We start from the raw sequence: 18,771 nt of genomic DNA, 5'->3' as shown, positions 1-18,771 counted from the left end.
AATAAAAGTAAAAAAAAAGTAAAAAGGTAAACCGCATTGTAAGCAATATCGTGTATCGTCGTTGTTTAAGTAATTAATCAATAAAAACGAAAAATTTGAAGGGTATTCAGTGACTAAAGACAAAAACAATAGACTACGATGACTTTTCAGGAGAGGGTAAGTTTAACAAAGGGATGCTGTACAATATTGGTGCTCTGGAGGCAGGAATTATTCACGTATACTTCCTGATGGAAGTATACGTGCAAGACGTATACTTCCTGATGGAAGACGATCGTAACCTGTACACGTGTGAATCGCAGCCCAAACACCTGTCCGCGGCGGTGAGCATTTTGGAATACAAGTGAGTGGTGCGCTCTCTCTCTCTCTCTCTCTCTCTCTCTTGTCAGCAGCATGAATGCTTCCGACGGGGAGGAAGGGCGGCAGGAGGGATTAATGAGGAGAGGGTAGGTCCAGGAGAGGTTCAGGGTGTGCGTGCTTGATGAATTGAAGCTATGAAAAAAGAACAATGCATGTTATGATTATGATTATTATCCTCATTATTATTCTAATTATTCTATTTTTGTCATTTCAGTAATTATCATGATGATAATAAAAGTGACAATAACACCCGAAATGGACAAAAACAAAAAAATTTCTTGCTGCCGCCTCTCTCTCTCTCTCTCTCTCTCTCTCTCACACACACACACACACACACACACAGAGCATAACGCTCCATACTGTTTCAACACTTCCTCGGGAAATCCTCAGATCTAAATACCGTAATGTATTTGTTTTCCTCCATGCTGTTTCGCTTGAAGATTATTGCATTACCAGACTGATTGGGTAATTTAAATGAATATTCCAGATTAGATTTTCAAGTTTATTCTTTACATAATGAAAGAACTGTTCAAGAGCAATAAGATATTTGCAGAAAAACTCCTGTGTAACAAAATCAGTAATTTAGTCATGTAATAAAAAAAACACAATATTTTTAGCTACGATCCTTGTGCGACATTTTCCTCTTCTGCGAGGACATGGAGGAGAAGAGTACAGGTGTCGTGCGGGAGTGCGGAGAGCGGCCTGCAGGTTGGTCCTGCATTGTAGGTAGGACTTGAGTGCCTGCAGGATGCGTTGCCTGTGGTGTATATTGGAACACACAAACACCAGCGACGCAACGTGAGCCGGAGGCAGCCATAAGAGATCACACACACACACACACACACACACACACACACACACACACACACACACACAAAATAAATAAATAAAATAAATGAATAAATAAATAAATATATATATATATATATATATATATATATATATATATATATATATATATATATATATATATATATATATATACTCGTATATATATATATATGGATAAAGCGCGACGTCCTCGCCGTGTCTGGAGAAACGGCCGGGCGGAGCTTGTTGCGTATTACCTTCGAGAACAATGAATGGACCGAGAGAGAGAGAGAGAGAGAGAGAGAGAGAGAGAGAGAGAGAGAGAGAGAGAGAGAGAGAGAGAGAGAGAGAGAGAGATCTGACTAATCATCACTGTATCCTTTCAAAATGTACCTGAAGAGAGAGAGAGAGAGAGCACCGTTTGAGAATACATGGCCTGAAGTGGAGAGGATTCAGGCCAAATTCACTGATCACCACGATTATCATAGAGGAGTGGCAGGCGAGTAAAAACAACTGGCAGGAAATAGTAAAGGATGTTCAGGATTCGTGCCATTAATATAGCGGTGCGTTCGTCCACGGCGTGCACCAAGTAGAACATCGGTACCTGGATGAAGGGTGGATGTTGAAAGGCACTACAACACTTATAAGAGTACAGCAATGAGGGTACAGAATCTGGCGTCACCTTATCATATTGATGGCAGTAGAGTAAAGAGTGACGGCCACCACCCGAGCCACATTCGTCCGTATAGCTTCACCTGGCGCCTCTGAGTCAAGACAGCTTAAGACACGAGACTTCATTGGTCCGAAGAGACAACACCGCCACCGCTCTGGGGAGAAGCAGAAGAAAGAAGTGGTAGAAGAAAAAATAAGTGTATGTACTTAAATGGACATACTTTAGTTATGACCAAGGACTGAACGGAAAGATCTTCCTTTCTTACATGAAGAAGGCTAAATTTCCACCTCTGTCAGGATAACAGTAGCTGCTGTAAAACCTTGGGAGACCCAAGTGTTAACCTGCAGGGCACACCGCAGCGTGGTAATTCCGAGGTCGGCCACGAAGGGCATTACCAGCAGGCACAGGAGGAGGGTGATGGAGAAGAGAGCACGAAGCAGCACCTTGATGGCAGTGCGTGTCCTCGGGGAGCCTGACATGCACCACGGCGCCACATTTACTTGCAAACGCTGGCATTCTTGAGTTCATGTCATCTTACCAGTGGAAGTTTCAAGGGACGCAGTCTTGTTTTTCCCCCTAGTTGAATCTTATGGATGTTTCCCACATGTTCATTTTTATCCCCTTAAAACAAATAGTGCGTACATGTTTGTAATCGAACCGATAATGATAATGAACAAGTTTTTTCTTTGAATTTATTTTAATTCATTGAATTTCGTGGTATATAATACATACTATTTCAGTTCAGTTTTTAAGTTTATCGGATAATGAAAGAAAAGAAGAAGAAAGGAAGGAAGGAAGGAAAAAAAGAAAGAAAAAAAAGAAAGAAAAATAAAATAGAAAGAAAGAAAAAAAAATAATAATCAACATCTCTCGGAGAATAGAGGAAAATGAAATAAATAATAAGACTGAAAGGAAGTAAGACCAGGCAACTGTGTAACAACATCGTACATACAAAAACAAGATAGTGTTTAGTGCCCTCTAAGGAGTGTGATGTTCCCTTGTGGCAGACGATTAATTACAAATCCCATCACTGGATTAAAAGAAATACAAATATTGACACTTTTATAGATTTTTAATTGATAATGGAATAAACCGAATAATAATAATAAAAAGAAAGGAATTCAGAAATACAAAATAAATGGTAGCGTATTCTTCAATTACATAAAAACTACGATGGAGATATTTTCGCGACTACTGAGTTGCGGGGGAGACCAGAGAATAAATAAATAAATAACAAATATATTCAAAAAGAATGTATAGACCTGAGGAGTCTCACACGGTGATCGCGAACCAGGTGGTTTCACTAGTCCCGTGGAGAAAACCAACAAAAAAGAACAAAAAAATGCGAATATCTATCCACTCAGAAATAGTTTATCAACAGGAATATCTGAGGAGAATCCGAGAGGGTCTGAGGAGAATCCGAGAGGGTCTGCTTTAGTAAAATTATTGTTAAACACTTACTTAATATTACAGGAAATGGAGGAGGAGATTATCAGACTGCATGCTCACCTGAGGAGAATCCGAGAGGGTCTGGCTTTGCTTGTGAGGAAATCGGCGGGAAACTAAGGATAAAGGTTTCCAATGGGGAAATTTATTAAGAGTTATAATTTTGTTTTTAGTGGGGGGGGCGACTAGGTTGTGAGTTCAGGGATGAAAAATATGAATAATTAAGTTACTGTTAACTTTATAGTTGTTACTTTAAGAAGTTTAATTCAATGAACTTTTGAAATCAATTGGGAAATTCTGTCTATCTGGTCTGTCTGGTATCTCTTCCTGGCTTGCGTAGCAACAGGGGTAAGAGGACAGCGAAGCAAAGAAGACTTATTAGATTCGTCAACCTCATTGGCGCGGCGTAATTATCTGGGATTTGTTTGAGCTGGTTTAAGACCTTACCATTATAGAATTAATTTTATCCTAAGGGCTCCCCATTCTCTGGGATTAGGTGAAAAATTCGCCTCTATAACCTGGCCAAGCAAGAGAAATTACGTTTATTCACGGGGTAAATTTATGATAGAAGTGGTCAACACAGTGACGCTGAGAAGGGGGGGGGGGAAAGCAAGGACAAAAGGACACTGAGGAGAGGAGGGGAAGGGGGGGGGTTAGTCACATGGTACTGAGACTCTGGTCATCCCCGCACATTACATGGGCCTTAGCCTAAAAAAAAAAAGTAGAAATATACATAATTATTTTTTCAGCACTACAAGTGTACCGTTATCAAGGCTGAATTACAACGATGGTTGTAGCTGCGCAGCAACGCGGAGAGTGTAGTTAACTTTGTGAGTGTGTGTGTGTGTGTGTGTGTGTGTGTCGCCGCGTGGTGGGATCGTGACGGTCAGTTATTATGTGTTTCACTGATTTTATACCTTCTCTGGTGTGTATAAAGAGGCAAGTTCAGCCGTAGTCAATGATCCTTGTCCAAATGGTAAGTACTACAACGTGTGTGTGTGTGTGTGTGTGTGTGTGTGTGTGTGTGTCCTGGGAGATGGTTGATTTCTGTTAGTAATATCTCCAAATTATATTGTGATGGACTGTGGGTCTCTATAAGTAATCACGGAAGTGCAGATCGTGCAGCTAGGCGTGAAATATATTAACTATGTAGTGAGTGTTGGTGACAGGCCAGAGCAGCACCAGCGTGTCGGTGTGTGCTTCACGAGGCTGATTCACAAAGCCCTGACGTGCGTTTGGGAATACAGCGTAGGAGCAGATCAAGAGCAAATGTACAGAATCAAGTCTGTCTGTTACAGTCGTTTAATAGTATTTTGGAATATACATAGCTGGCCATCCAGCTGTAAACTAATGCTGAGTAAAGTGGCGGCAGGGAGAGCAGCGAGTATTGACATGCTTTTAGCTTTGTAATTGTATTTTTCTCCATCTTTCCAATCCTTTTATAGCTTCCTTCAAATTTTGTTAAAATTGTGTGAAGCAGTTATATTGTCGTAGCATATACCAGTCATTTACAATTAAGCTCAGGATGAATTTTTCCCTTTTCCAATCTTGCTCTTTCCAAAGTTTTTTTTTTTCTTTTTTCCTTTCTGTGATGAACACTTGTTTTTCCATCTTCACATAGCTTGAAAATGAAAACATCATGTCTCGACACTGGTTTGCAGACTCTAAACAAGATCATGTGTGTTTCCATCATGACACGTCTTCCTCTCCTACATGCCAATGTGGGCAGGCCTGTTTTTCTTAATTGTTCCTCATAATTCATATTCTTCAGTATGGTAACTTATGTTTTCCTTTGCATATTTTTTACTGTCTTTACATCTTAAATGAGGTGCCCATACTTGATTTGGATTTTCCTGATGAGGTCTTGGTTTGCAACATGAAGGAACTTCACTGTTTCTTTCCCCACAGCAGTAAACTTCCATCTGATGATTTCTACCATCCTTTTTTGCCCATATTTACCATATTTGGTTTTAATAGTTGAGTTTATTGTCAGTTGCAGTTTCTTAATGTCTTTCTCATAGTTGACATCTAGTATAATTGTTTCCTTCATCACTATGGCAGATAAATATATGTACTATTTTTATGGTATTTAATACTCTTCTTCACTTAATTGTTATATGCATTGCTATTGTTGCAGTCTTTATTATCATCTACAGAATGAATTAGGGGGTTGTGTGTGACAGTTAGGGTACCTAGGATGGCTTAAAAGAAAAAAAATGCTGTGTTAGAAGTGCCATGGTAGTGACATGTTTGCTACATACTATAACACTAAAGCATAAAATATTACTATTAGAAAAATACAGTTTTGTTTGCTAGAGTGAGACAAATTTAATTATGTAATTCTACCATCTCAAATTCTTTCACATTCACCTCATTGCATTAGGTTCTGTCAAGAAGTGCTTTAATCTCACATAACTAAAGAATAAATGACAGGAGCAGCTTTCCTAGCATAGTTCTTTGTGGTGTGCTAGGCTGATGATGAGTGGGGAGATCTTTGTGGTTGTGGTAGTATAAGTCTTTGCACTCGTAGAGGTCTCTGACAGATTACTCCTTGTGAAATGTTCTTGTTAAATTTAATTAAACTAAACTAGTTTAATGTGTCAATGTAACAATTACAGGACATGCATTTTTACTTTGAAATTAATATTGGTAAGGATAAAGCTTGTGCAATTGTACCTCTGATGCTGAGTGATAATTATTGAAACTTTTCCTGGCCTTATTCAAGTTAAGTTTATGAAAGAGGTAGCCAAGAGAAGCTGAAATTTTTGGAGAGGCTGTTGTCTGCATTGAACTCAGAGGCTTATAGGCTGATGATGAAGGGAACCAACCAAACACGCATACTTCAGGGAAAGGAAACTGCTCATAGATGTAATTGTAGCTTCTTTATTTGGCTTTTGTTGTTCATGTCTAGTATCTCTGTCACGACAACTGTTGAGTGTTGGTGGTGGTAAGGTCTTGAATCAGACTATAGTGGAAGCTGGAACAGAGGTGCTCTCACTCTTGGGTGGGATTCTCTATTTTGAAACCCATCTCTCAATATTCTGGGTCTCAAATTTGGTATACCTCCCACACGTTATCTTGAATCACGATCAAAGGAAGTGAAAAAAGGAAGGTTATTGTGATGTATATCCTACTAAAAACTAATGCATGGGAGACCAATAGGTTTAAAACTATGCAACTCAAAACAAAAAATGGCATAGAGGAAATGATAAGGAAAAGTAACAGTGTTCTTAGTAGGTGACTTCTACACTAAAGGAATTAACTGGATAGAAGTGAAAGAAAATTTGGGTTATGGAGCGAAGAACTTATGCATACCATGATGGTGAATACAGTGGGACAGTGGGTGGACATATCTACAAGATGCAGAGGAGAAGAAAAACTATCACAGTTGGACTTAGTGTTTACAAAACCCCCAGAAAGTAGACCAAGTATGTATTGCCTAAGTCCAATGGGAGAAAGGGATCATGTGACACTAGAAATATAGTGGAACCTTGGTTACTGAACACCTCCCTTTTTTAACAAGTTAGTGTTCGAGCACAATTCTGAACTCATTATTGCTTCAGTTGCGTTACCATAATTCGGTTTTAGAACAAATTTACTTGATTTCAGATATGAAAAGGCAAAGCAAAAGCTGCCATTTATTACTAATTTATAGTTTCTATAAATATTTACCCTGTTTTTATGTATTTGGAGGAGAGTCACAGAGTGTAAGACAGTAATTTAATCTTTGAAATAAGGTAAATGTTATCTCGTTGAAAAACCTCGTTGTAAACAAACAGTTTTTGGCGCTCAGGAGTTATCCTGAGCCACCTTTGGCTCTATTGATGACACCACAATGCTATCACTACTGCATAACTGCATTTTTCCATTAGCTTTTCCCAGCAGCAGTGTTATGATCACCTTCATTTTGGCAGTAAGTGGGTTGGTCCTTTCTGTGTCATTCCTTAAGGCTTCCCTCATTAGATTGGTGACAAATAGAATACCTGCATGGTCTAAACAATATCTTCTGGTGAGTTCTGTGTCACTAAGTTCATTCAATACATTCTTTCTGAATAAATAATTTGTGAGCTTGAGATTAAGCCATCTTGGCTTTGGAGTATCTGTCATAAGCCACTAAGACAGAGTCGACTGGTGTCTGAGAATGGATTAATCCGTTTTACATTGATTCCTAAGGAGAAAATAGTTTTGGTTTTTTAACATTTCGGATTTTGAACGCCATTCAGGAACAAATTAAGTTCTAGAACTGAGGCTCCATTGTAGTATTACAGGAGGAAACAGTGTTGCACATGAATTAACAATTTAGAAATGGGAGAAACGGAGTTGCTCAGGAATGGAATTAACAATTTAGAAATGGGAGACAGAACTATGCTAAGGCAAACTTTGCAGAGTTTAATAAATTTTATGGAAAAAATTAACTGGAAAGAGCTATTTGAAGGTAAAGTGGTGCAAGAAAAATGAGATATTTTTGAGCAAGTATAGAGAGGCAGTGCAACAGTTTGTGCCAAGTTGTAAAGTGAAAATTGGGAAACATGAATAGTATAATGCCAGGTGTGTAGAAGCAAAAATGAAAAAAAACAGGGCATGGAGGAAAATGAAAAAAAAACTGAACACAAATACCGAGGAAGAGTACATAAAGGCAAGGAATGAATATAGTGTAATAAGAAGAGGAGAAAGAAATTTTGAAAGTGAAATAGTAAGAAAATGCAAGGAAGAGCTGAAACTATTCTACAGATACATAAATGGAAAAATGAAACATAGGGATGACGTAAACAAGTTAAAAAGAGAAGGAAGAATTTATGAAACTACTGAAGGGATGAGTGAAATAATGAATGAGAGTTTTCAATCTGTGTTTGCAAAAGAAACCAATTTTGTGGCACTGAAAGTGGTATCACAGAATGAGGGAATACAGGAGATACAAGTAAAGAGACAAGAAATGAAGAAGCTCCTGGAAGAGCTGGATGTTAGAAAAGCTATGGGACCAGATCAAGTAAATGGATGGATGTTAAAAGAATGCAGAAAACAAATGGAGGGATCTATGTGGGATATGATTAACAGCTCATTGAAAGAAGGAAAAGTACCAAGGGAATGGAAAAGAGCTAACATAGTCCCAATATACAAAGGGGAAATAAAATGGAACCATTAAATAACAGACCTGTGTCATTAACAAGTATTGTAAGCAAGCTTTGCGAAATAGTGATTAAAGATAGATGGGTTCAATATTTAGAAGATGAAAAGATAATTACAGAAAGGCAATTTGGATTCAGGAAAATGAGATCCTGTGTCACAAATCTACTGAGCTTTTGTACGAGAGTAATAGATGGAGTGCAAAAGAGGGACAGATGGGTTAATACGGTATACCTGGATCTCAAAAAAGCACTTGATAGGTTCCCCACAAAAGCCTTATGTGGAAGTTAGAGAATGGAGGAGGACTAAAGAGAGCAACATTGAGATAGATGGAAGATTATTTACAAAGGAGGAAAATGAGAACAGTAATCAGAGACACTAATTCAAGTTGGCGCAAAGTGACAAATGGGGTATTGCAAGGCACCTATTATGTTTAAAATATATGTAAATGATATGACAAAGGATCTAAATAGTTATATAAACCTTTTTGCTGATGATGCAAAAATAATGAAAATAATATAGGATGAAAATGACTGCAAGGATTTACATAAGGATATTGAGAAGATACATGCATGGAGCCTAAGATGGAAACTAGGATTTAATGCCAGAAAATGCCACATGTTGAAAATAGAAAAAAGTAAAAAGAGACCTTCATGGAATTACAAAAAGGGAGGAGAAATAATAATTAAAAGTTATGAAGAAAAAGATTTGGGAGTAATGATCCAGGATACACTTTCACCTGAAAGGCACATATATGGAATATTCAGCCCTACATACAGTTTGTTAGGAAACATTAGGGTGGTGTTTAATTATTTTGATAAAGAAATGTTGAAGAAAATTATAACAAGCATGATACACCCTAAAGGTAGGCGCACACTTGTTCGCATCGTACGGACGGCACGCATCGTACTCATCGGATTGTTTTTGGGGTCAGCGCACATTGGTCCGCATCGTACGGACGGCACGCATCGGACGGATCGGATTTTCTGCGCACATTATCGGCATTGGACCATTCACCACCCGCAGTTGTGAAGCTGAGCTCTCTCTGGAAGGACATACTCCATATTTTTCTAGTGTATAAAGTTGTGAAAATGTTGAACAGTGATAATGAAGAGGAAGAAATTGTAGTGGTTAGCTGTTTGCTGGCAGAAGAAGAAGAACAGAAAGTTAAAAAAAGGAAAACATGGATTCACAACATAAACAGGAAAAGGCTGGAATTTGGAGAATTTCATACATTGTTCCCTGATTTGATGGAAGATCATGTCAAGGTAGATAGGATAAAAATTTAGGAACATATCTAAAAACAGTCAGTGAGTTAATATAACATTATATATTATGTATAAGCAAAGCATAGCTATGCAAACAGAAAAAATAAAATAAATACCGAAGAAGGTTTGCATCCGACCGCGACGGCGCTCTGGCTGCAACTGACGATGGGGTCGCACATTTGCCGGCAAATGCCGTAGAGGCCATCCGCATCGTTCGTACGCATCGGATTGAATGCTCTTTCGGGGATCCTCGTCGGCATTGCCGATGTCCGATGCGTACGACGCGGTCAAATGCGCGCAGACCCATTTGAAATAATGTAAAGAATACTAAAATCCGATGCGTACGATGCGTGCCGTCCGTACGATGCGAACAAGTGTGCGCCTACCATAAATTGGAATATGCAGCAGGAGTTTGAGTTCCACATAGAAAAAAAAAAAAGATATGGAAATTGGAAAGAATATAGAGGATAGCAACAAAGGTGGTACCAGAATTGAAAGACTTAAGCTATGAAGAAAGACTTGAAGTGATGGGATTACCAATGCTACAAGAGAGAAGAGAAAGAGGAGACCTGATAACAATGTACAAATTAGTAATCAGTATAGTAAGAATAGACAGAAATGACTTGATATCACAGATGAAGGGGGGAGAGAGACTGACGAGGGGGCATGGGAAGAAAATAAAGAAGAGTGGATGTTCAAGCGACATAAAGAAATACAGCTTCCCGTATAGAACTATTGAAATCTGGAATAATTTGAAGGAAGAGGTGGTTGTGGCAAACAGTGTACACATGTTTAAAGAGAAAGTGAATAAATATGGTTATGGAGACAGGACAAAATGAGCTTTGGCTCGTGCCCTGTAAAATATAACTAGGTAAATGCACACACACACACACACACACACACACACACACACACACACACACACACACACACACACACACACACACACACACACAGGAGACAAAGAACCATCAAGACTAGACATTATATTTACAAAGGAATAAAAAATTATGGCTTAAATTAAATATAAAATGTCCAGTAGGAAAAAGTGATTATGTGGTAATAAAACTAACTTAAAAAGAAGGTAAAGAAGAGTTAAGAAGAAGAAACCATAAGATTGGAGGATTCATTTATAAAAAAATAAAGTTTAATTACCTTAAGAAATACTTTGAAGAAACTGACTGAAGTAAGTTTAAAGAAGTCAGGAAAGTGGAAAGAAATTGGAAAGAGTTTGTTGAAATATATATAACATAGTTAAAAAATATGTAATTAAAGTGAGTAACAGAGAAGTTGGACAAAAGGACTGATTTAATAAATGTGAAATATCAAAAAGAGAAAGAGATTCTATTTGGGAAAAATGGAATAGAGGAAGAAGACAAAATTTGTAGACAGAATACACGAGAAAGAGAAATGAGTGTTAAGATATGAAGAGAAGAGTGCAGAAAATATGATAAAGAGGTAATAGATAAATGTAAAGACCAACTGAAACTGTTCTATAGGCATATCAACAATAAGGTACAATGAAATTAAAGAAATGAAAAATTAGAGGTGGATGGCAAAGAATATGAGGACATGAAGGACATTGTGAAGGTGATGAGTGATGAGTCAGTCAATCTTCACCTAAGAAAGTGAGTGATACAAGAAATAGTACAGTAGTTAACTCTTTTGAAGAAATACATGTGACAGCAAAGTATAGTATGTGATGGAGGGGTTAGAAGTAGGAAAAACACAAGGACTGGATGGTATATCAAATTGGGTTTTAAAAGTATGTAATAGTCAGTTGACAGACAAAATACATTGTATTGTGGAATGTTCATTAAAAGAGGGTAATGGACCAAAGGATTGGAAAAAAACTGATATTGTGCTAATATTTAAGGAATGCTATAAAAAAAAACCCTTTGAATTATAGATCAGTGTCATTAACATTATTAGTGGCAAAAATATGTGAAAAAATTGTGAAGGACAGATGGATGAAATACTAGGAAGAAAGTGGCAAGATAACTGATAGAAAAATTTTGATTTTATCGAGGGAGACCATGCACAAGCAGCACAACTAACTAGATGTGTTTTTACTTAATTTTTTTTGTATATAAGTATGAGACTATGATGGATGGGTGGATTGTATCTTGGATTAAAAAAAAAGGCATTTGACAAGGTGCCACACAAGAGACTTCTATGGAAGATAAAGAACATTGGTGGAATGGATGGGGGACTTTTGAAGTGGATGGGAGGGTTCTTAAGAGATAGAAATGAGAACAGTTGTTGAGATCAGAAGTCATATTGGAGGAAAGTAATTAGTGGAGTACCTCAAGGCTTAGTATTGGCTCCAGTCATGTTTCCTGTGTATGTAAATGATATAATGGCAGGGATTAACAACTATGTATATGAGCTTATTTGTGGATGATGCTAAGTTAATGACAAAAATAGAAAATGAGGAACATCAGAGAGCTCTACAAGATCTGAACCAAATTGAGAAATGGAGCTGTAAATGTGAAATAGATGTTAATGCAAAAAATGTAGCCTTTTAGAATTTGGGAAGAGTAAAAAAAGACCTTATGTATTTATGAGTTGGGAAATGATCATCCTGAAAAAAAAAGACAAGAAAAATACCTTGGGGTGATAGGAGCATACATATTATTACCTGATTACCATTGTGTGGGAAACATGAATCTACTAAGGAATATAAGAATTGCATTTGCACACTTGGATGAAGAAATGATGAGGAAACTAATTGTAACAATGATTTGTCCAAGATTGGAATATGCAGCTGCAGTGTGGTCACCAAGTTTGAAGAAACATCTGGAAATTGGAGAGAATACAAAGAGCAGCAACCAAGATGGTCCCAAGCTTAAGTGACATGACATACTCGTATGAAAAAGAGACGGAAAACTAAACTTTCAGACACTGGAACAAAGAAGGAAGAGAGGAAACTTGATTGCAATATATAGACTAATGGAAAGACTGGAAAATCTGGATGGAAATGATGTTATGACATGGAATACAAGGAACATGGAAGGGACATGACATGGAATAATACTAGAGGACATGGAAGGAAGCTGGAAAAGGAAACCTGTGTAAGAGATAAAAAAAAAAAAAAATTCACAGAGGGTAGTTGACACACGGAACTGTCTAAACAAGGATGTGGTGTAAGTATAAACTATTTGTAACTTCAAAGGCCAAGTTGAATGATAGTAGATACAGAGGCAGAACAGTAGGAGCATAGCTCCTTTCCCATAGCTCCTTTCCTGCATGTCACAACTAGGTAAACACACATACACACACACACACACACACACACACATGCAGGAAAAGTGTACATTTTATGACTTATCAGTTGTATGCTGATTATTCAGACTTCTTTAATTATTTTTTCTGTCTTGAAGAAAAGTCTTTCAGTTTGTATTTAATAGAATTAGAAAAATAATTTTATTATTATTATTATTATTATTATTATTATTATTATTATTATTATTATTATTATTATTATTGTTGTTTTGTTGTTGTTGCTGCTGTTCTTATTATTATTATTATTATTATTATTATTATTATTATTATTATTATTGTTATGTGTATAAGTATTATTATTTTGGGTACTTATGAGTGTAAAGCAGTGGTTCTCAAACTGGGTGCCGTGGCACCCTGGGGTGCCACGGACAGCGCCTAGGGGTGCCACAAGATTGCCATGAATTTTGTCTTGGCTAGATCGTTTCAAGGTACATTTGTAAAACAGTTTGTAGCAGTCTGCCTATAATTAAATGTCGGTGTAGGAAGTTACTTGCTCTAATATTTTACTAAAATATAGGTAGATATTTCCTTTTGCACACTTGTACTACTACTACTACTACTACTACTGATAGCATAATAATAATAATAATAATAGTAATAATAATAATAATAATAATAATGTCAATAGATTCTATTGACATTATTATTATTATTATTATTACTATTATTATTACTTGTTTTGCTTATTTGACTATCAGTGATTATCATGCCTTTTTTCTTCTTTTTATGCTACTTTGCATTTATAACTCTTAAGTTAATCTAATATTCTGAATCTAATTCCACTGACAAGTTCTATGTTTGGGCATGTACTACAGTACATCATATGTTAATTTTGGTTTGAGTACGGATAATAATTTTAAATCATTAATTAAAGTAATTCAAACAGGTACAATTTTATATCAGAAGTTAATTCATGTGAGGAGGGGTGATGGTGAAAAAGGGGTGCCACAGAAAGGATTATACAAATTCAGGGTGCCATCACTGAAAAAAGATTGAGAACCACTGGTGTAAAGAGAGGGCTGGATAAGGGAGTACTAGTGTTGACTGTGCTGTATGGTGCTGAAACAAAACATGGGAGCAGCAGAGAACAAATCCTGAAATGTAATGGATACAAAGTGTTTGAGAATATGTGTGGAGCAACATGAAGAGGGAGGATAAGAAATGAAGAAGTAAGAACTGGTGTTTTGAGAGAGTTGGCTGGATGAGCATACTGGCATATGAGTGTGTGTTAAGATGGTTTAGGCATGTGGAGAGAATGGAGGAAAGTAAATTAGGAAATAGAATAATGAGGTGAGGTGTATGTGGTGGAAGGTTAAGAGGAAGGCCACACCTGGAGTGGATGAACTGTGCGAAGAGAGCACTGAATGAGAGAGGAATGACTGTGCAGCAAGCAAGAGTAATTGTGTGTGATGGAGGTGAATGGAGAATGACAGTGGTGAGAGCATGAAAAAGATACGATCTCATTGACCCCTGGGAGGGGGTGTAGGTGCACTTGGCAGGGCCCATTGACGTGTGCACCCAGTTAGGATGCGAGGCACTCTCTAGGAAGAACCCTACATCTGCTGTGGTTGTTATGAATTAAAGGTAGCCAGCCAGGCAAAGATGGACCCCAAGGGATTTTATCAGGTATACAGGATGAAGAATAAGGATTCTATAGGTCCATTAAAGGCAGCATATGGGGAGCTGGTTAGTTCTGGGGAGGAGATAGTAAAATTCTGAATGAGTATTTTTTTAACTGTCTTCACCCAGGAACACATGCAGGATGTGCCAACTAGTGAACAGATGTTAGAGCAGATGAGAGTGAGAAGCTGACATATTTCCATAACTAGGGAGATAGTGGAACAGGAGATAGGCTAAAAAAAAGTTCAAGACACCAGGACCAGATGAAATATATCCCAGGGTACTTAAGGAATGCAAAGAGGTTTTTAGTGAGCCGTTAGTTTCTATCTTTAGGGAATCACTTGAGTCAGGTGAGGTACCAGTAATGTGGAGGCAGGCTAATGTAGTACCCATCTTTAAGAAAGGAGATAAAACTTTAGCGTCTAATTATAGACCTGTCAGCTTGACTTCAGTTGTGGGTAAAATATTGGAGTCAATAATAGTGAGGAACATTAGGGAGCATTTAGACAAACATAACTTGTTAAATCAGTCACAGCATGACTTCACGAAGGGGAAGTCTTGCCTGATGAACTTGTTAAGTTTTTACAGTAAAGTGTACAAGGCAGTAGATAATGGTGATAGTTATGACATCTTATATCTGGACTTTAGTAAAGCATTTGACAAGGTACCCCATCGAAGGGTCCTGATAAAGGTTAGGGCACATGGGATAGATGGGAGGGTGTTAGGCTGGATAAGGTCATGGCTAAGCGACAGGTGACAAAGAGTTGTAAGAAACGGCTCTAAATCTGAGTGGGGTCATGTAATTAGTGGGGTGCCACAGGGATCAGTATTAGGGCCATTTTTGTTTTTAATATATATCACTGATTTGGATGACACAAAGATAGGTAGATTAATTAGGTCAGAATCGGATGCCATCGCCTTGCAGGCAGATTTAGATAGGATGAAAGAATGGACGGACAGATGACAAATGCAGTTTAATATCAACAAATGCAAAGTACTTAGTGTAGGTAGAGGAAACCCACACAGTAGGTACACATTAAACAACAAAACTCTGGTAGGTACAGGGTACGAGAAAGATGTAGGAGTTATAGTTAGGTCAGAACACCGTCTGGGAAAACAGTGTATAGAGGCCAGAAACACGGCAAATAGGGTATTAGGACTAATTTTTAGGAGTGTTAAGAGTAAAAGGCTGGAAGTAATATTAAAGTTATACTTGGCGCTGGTCAGACCTCACTAGATGAGGTCTGACCAGCGCCAAGTATAACTTTAATTACTACGCTGTGCAGTTCTGGTCCCCACATTACAGAAAAGATATAGGTCTATTAGAATCAATACAGAGGAGAATGACTAAAAGGATACACGGAATGAGGAGTATTTCTTACAGGGCGAGATTGAAGTTGTTAAATTTACATTCTTTAGAGAGACATAGGTTAAGAGGGGACCTGATAGAAGTCTTTAAGTGTTATAAGGGGTATAACAAGGGGGATGTAAGCAAAATTCTTAGGATCAGCAGCCAGGATAGAACAAGAAATAATGGGTCCAAGCTTGAAAAATATAGGTTTAGGAAAGAGATAGGAAGAAATTTGTTCTCAAATAGAGTAGTAGATGAGTGGAATGGACTCAGAAATCATGTTGTTAGTGCTAGCATTAAGAGAAGATTAGATGGGTTTATGGATGGGGATGATAGGTAGAAATAGGTAGGTATATTTCATACAGGGACTGTCATGTGTAAGCCTGGTTGCTTCTTGCAGCTTCCCTTATTTCTTATGTTCTTATGTTCTTATGGTCTCAGGATTGGAGTAGGTGATGGGTAGGAAACAGTCTCATTATGAAAGGGACAAAGGCCATGGGTAAACCAGTGTATACTGTGAATGTGTGTGGCCAGCTGTGCTATGCCTAAGCTCCTGGGTTGTAGTACAGTGGTCCATGAGACTGTCCCTTTCCAGTGTGGTGTGAATGGGCAAAGGGTGTGAATGATGCGTGTTGCTTTCTCTGGGTCGCCCTGTGTGGGATTACTTGCCCGGTATGGACAGACTGTTATTATTGAAAGAAAGGGTGAATGCTTGTTTGGGTGAGTGAAGAGGGAGAGGAAGAGAGGGCATTACCTTACACTTGAGGCAAAGGATATTAGACTGCATTTTTGACTATCATGAAGTGTCAATGGGAGTAATGTGGGCAAAAGTAAAGTTTAGAAAGGAGTTGTGGGTCTTTGTGAGTGGGTATGGCCCAGGTAGTGAAAGGTGTGAGGTGGAGAGAGAGAGAATTTTTGGGACAAAGTAGATAAGTGTATACAGAGTCTTAGAGATAGTAGATGTTGTACTGTTGTGGGATTTAAAGGTTCTTGTTGGGAATGAAGCTGTGGTTGGGGCTGTTGAAAGAAATGGTGTGGCAGGTTGTAATAAAAGTGGGAAGAAACTGATTGAATTAGAATTAGGCCTATATCAATTGAGTAGCTATACTTAGCTTGGAGGAGCTTAGACCTTTTAATGCATGTAGTTTTATTATTATTATTATTTTCCAGTAAAATTGTCTCAGGTTACTAAAATGAAGTGACAAGTGTTGTGCTCTCATTGTCCTATTGCTCCAATTCCTCCTCAGGATCCCCCTAAGCGAAGATGCCTCTGGCGTTTTGCCTCTGCTAGTTGGGGGGACCTGAGGAGGTATTTTGCTGATTTTCCTTGGAATGACTATTGCTTCCCGTCTTTGTGTGCTGAGCGCATAACAGAGGTGATAGTGTCTGGCATGGAGGCGTACATTCCTCACTCTTTTTCTTGTCCTAAACCTTCTAAACCTTCGTTTAACACAGCTTGTTCTTGTGCTATACATGATAGAGAGGTGGCCCACAAAAGGTACTTAAGCCTTCCATCACCAGAATATCATGCACTTTATATTTCTGCCTGGAATCATGCCAAGTCTGTTCTCCAACTAGCCAAAAACTCCTTCATTAACAGAAAATGTCAAAACCTTTCAAGATCTAACTCCCCTCGTGATTTCTGGCATCTAGCCAAAAATATCTTGAATAACTTTGCTTCTTCTTTTCCTCCTCTATTTCAACCAGATGGCACCACTGGTATCACATCTATTTCTAAAGTTGAACTCTTCGCTCAAACCTTTGCTAAAAACTCTACCTTGGACGATTCTGGGCTTGTTCCTCCCTCTCCTCCACCCTCTGACTACTTCATGCCACGTATTAAAATTCTTCACAATGATGTTTTCCATGCCCTCGCTGGCCTAAACCCTCGGAAGGCTTATGGTCCTGATGGGGTCCCTCCTATTGTTCTCCGAAACTGTGCCTCCGTGCTTGCACCTTGCCTAGTCAAACTCTTTCAGCTCTGTCTGTCAACATCTACCTTTCCTTCTTGCTGGAAGTTTGCCTACGTTCAACCTGTTTCTAAAAAGGGTGACCGTTCTAATCCCTCAAACTACTGTCCTATTGTTTTAATTTCCTGCCTATCTAAAGTTTTTGAATCTATCCTCAACAGGAAGATTCTTAAACATCTATCACTTCACAACCTTCTATCTGATTGCCAGTATGGGTTCCGTCAAGGCCGCTCTACTGGTGATCTTCTGGCTTTCCTTACTGAGTCTTGGTCATCCTCTTTTAGAGATTTTGGTGAAACTTTTGCTGTTGCCTTGGGCATATCAAAAGCTTTTGATAGAGTCTGGCACAAAGCTTTGATTTCCAAACTACCCTCCTACGGTTTCTATCCTTCTCTTTGTAACTTCATCTCAGGTTTCCTTTCTGACTGTTCTGTTGCTGCTGTGGTAGATGGTCACTGTTCTTCTCCTAAATCTACTATTAACAGTGGTGTTCCTCAGGGTTCTGTCCTGTCACCCACTCTCTTGTTATTATTCATTAATGATCTTCTAAACCAAACTTCTTGTCCTATCCACTCCTACGCTGATGATACCACCCTGCACTTTTCCACTTCTTTTCATAGACGTCCAACCCTTCAGGAGGTAAACATATCATGCAGGGAAGCCACAGAACGCTTGACTTCTGATCTTTGTAAAATTTCTGATTGGGGCAGAGCAAACTTGGTATTGTTCAATGCCTCAAAAACTCAATTCCTCCATCTATCAACTCGACACAACCTTCCAGACAACTATCTCCTCTTCTTCAATGACACTCAACTGTCTCCCTCTTCTACACTGAACATCCTCGGTCTGTCCTTTACTTATAATCTG

At 38.3% G+C, this 18,771-nt stretch overlaps 2 long non-coding RNA genes across 3 annotated transcripts in view; one reads left to right on the top strand and one right to left on the bottom strand.

The window, feature by feature from the left end:
- Window positions 1–845: 845 nt before the first annotated feature.
- On the bottom strand, window positions 846–2,245 carry LOC135113590 (uncharacterized). The gene is made up of 3 exons (XR_010274892.1): window positions 2,106–2,245; window positions 1,850–1,994; window positions 846–1,098 (listed from the first exon to the last, which is right to left on the bottom strand). It is a non-coding gene; the product is annotated as an uncharacterized LOC135113590 (long non-coding RNA).
- LOC135113582 (uncharacterized) overlaps window positions 1,969–18,771 on the top strand; it is a 346,462-nt gene continuing 329,659 nt past the window's right edge. For both annotated transcript variants that reach the window (XR_010274887.1, XR_010274885.1), the window contains exon 1: window positions 1,969–4,262. This is a non-coding gene — a long non-coding RNA (uncharacterized LOC135113582). The remainder of the gene's footprint in view (window positions 4,263–18,771) is intronic.

This window comes from Scylla paramamosain, chromosome 2 (assembly GCF_035594125.1).
Source record: "Scylla paramamosain isolate STU-SP2022 chromosome 2, ASM3559412v1, whole genome shotgun sequence".
Lineage (NCBI taxonomy): Eukaryota > Metazoa > Arthropoda > Malacostraca > Decapoda > Portunidae > Scylla > Scylla paramamosain.
The sequence above is the reverse complement of the archived record's forward strand: the minus strand, read 5'-3'. Positions and strand labels throughout refer to the sequence as shown.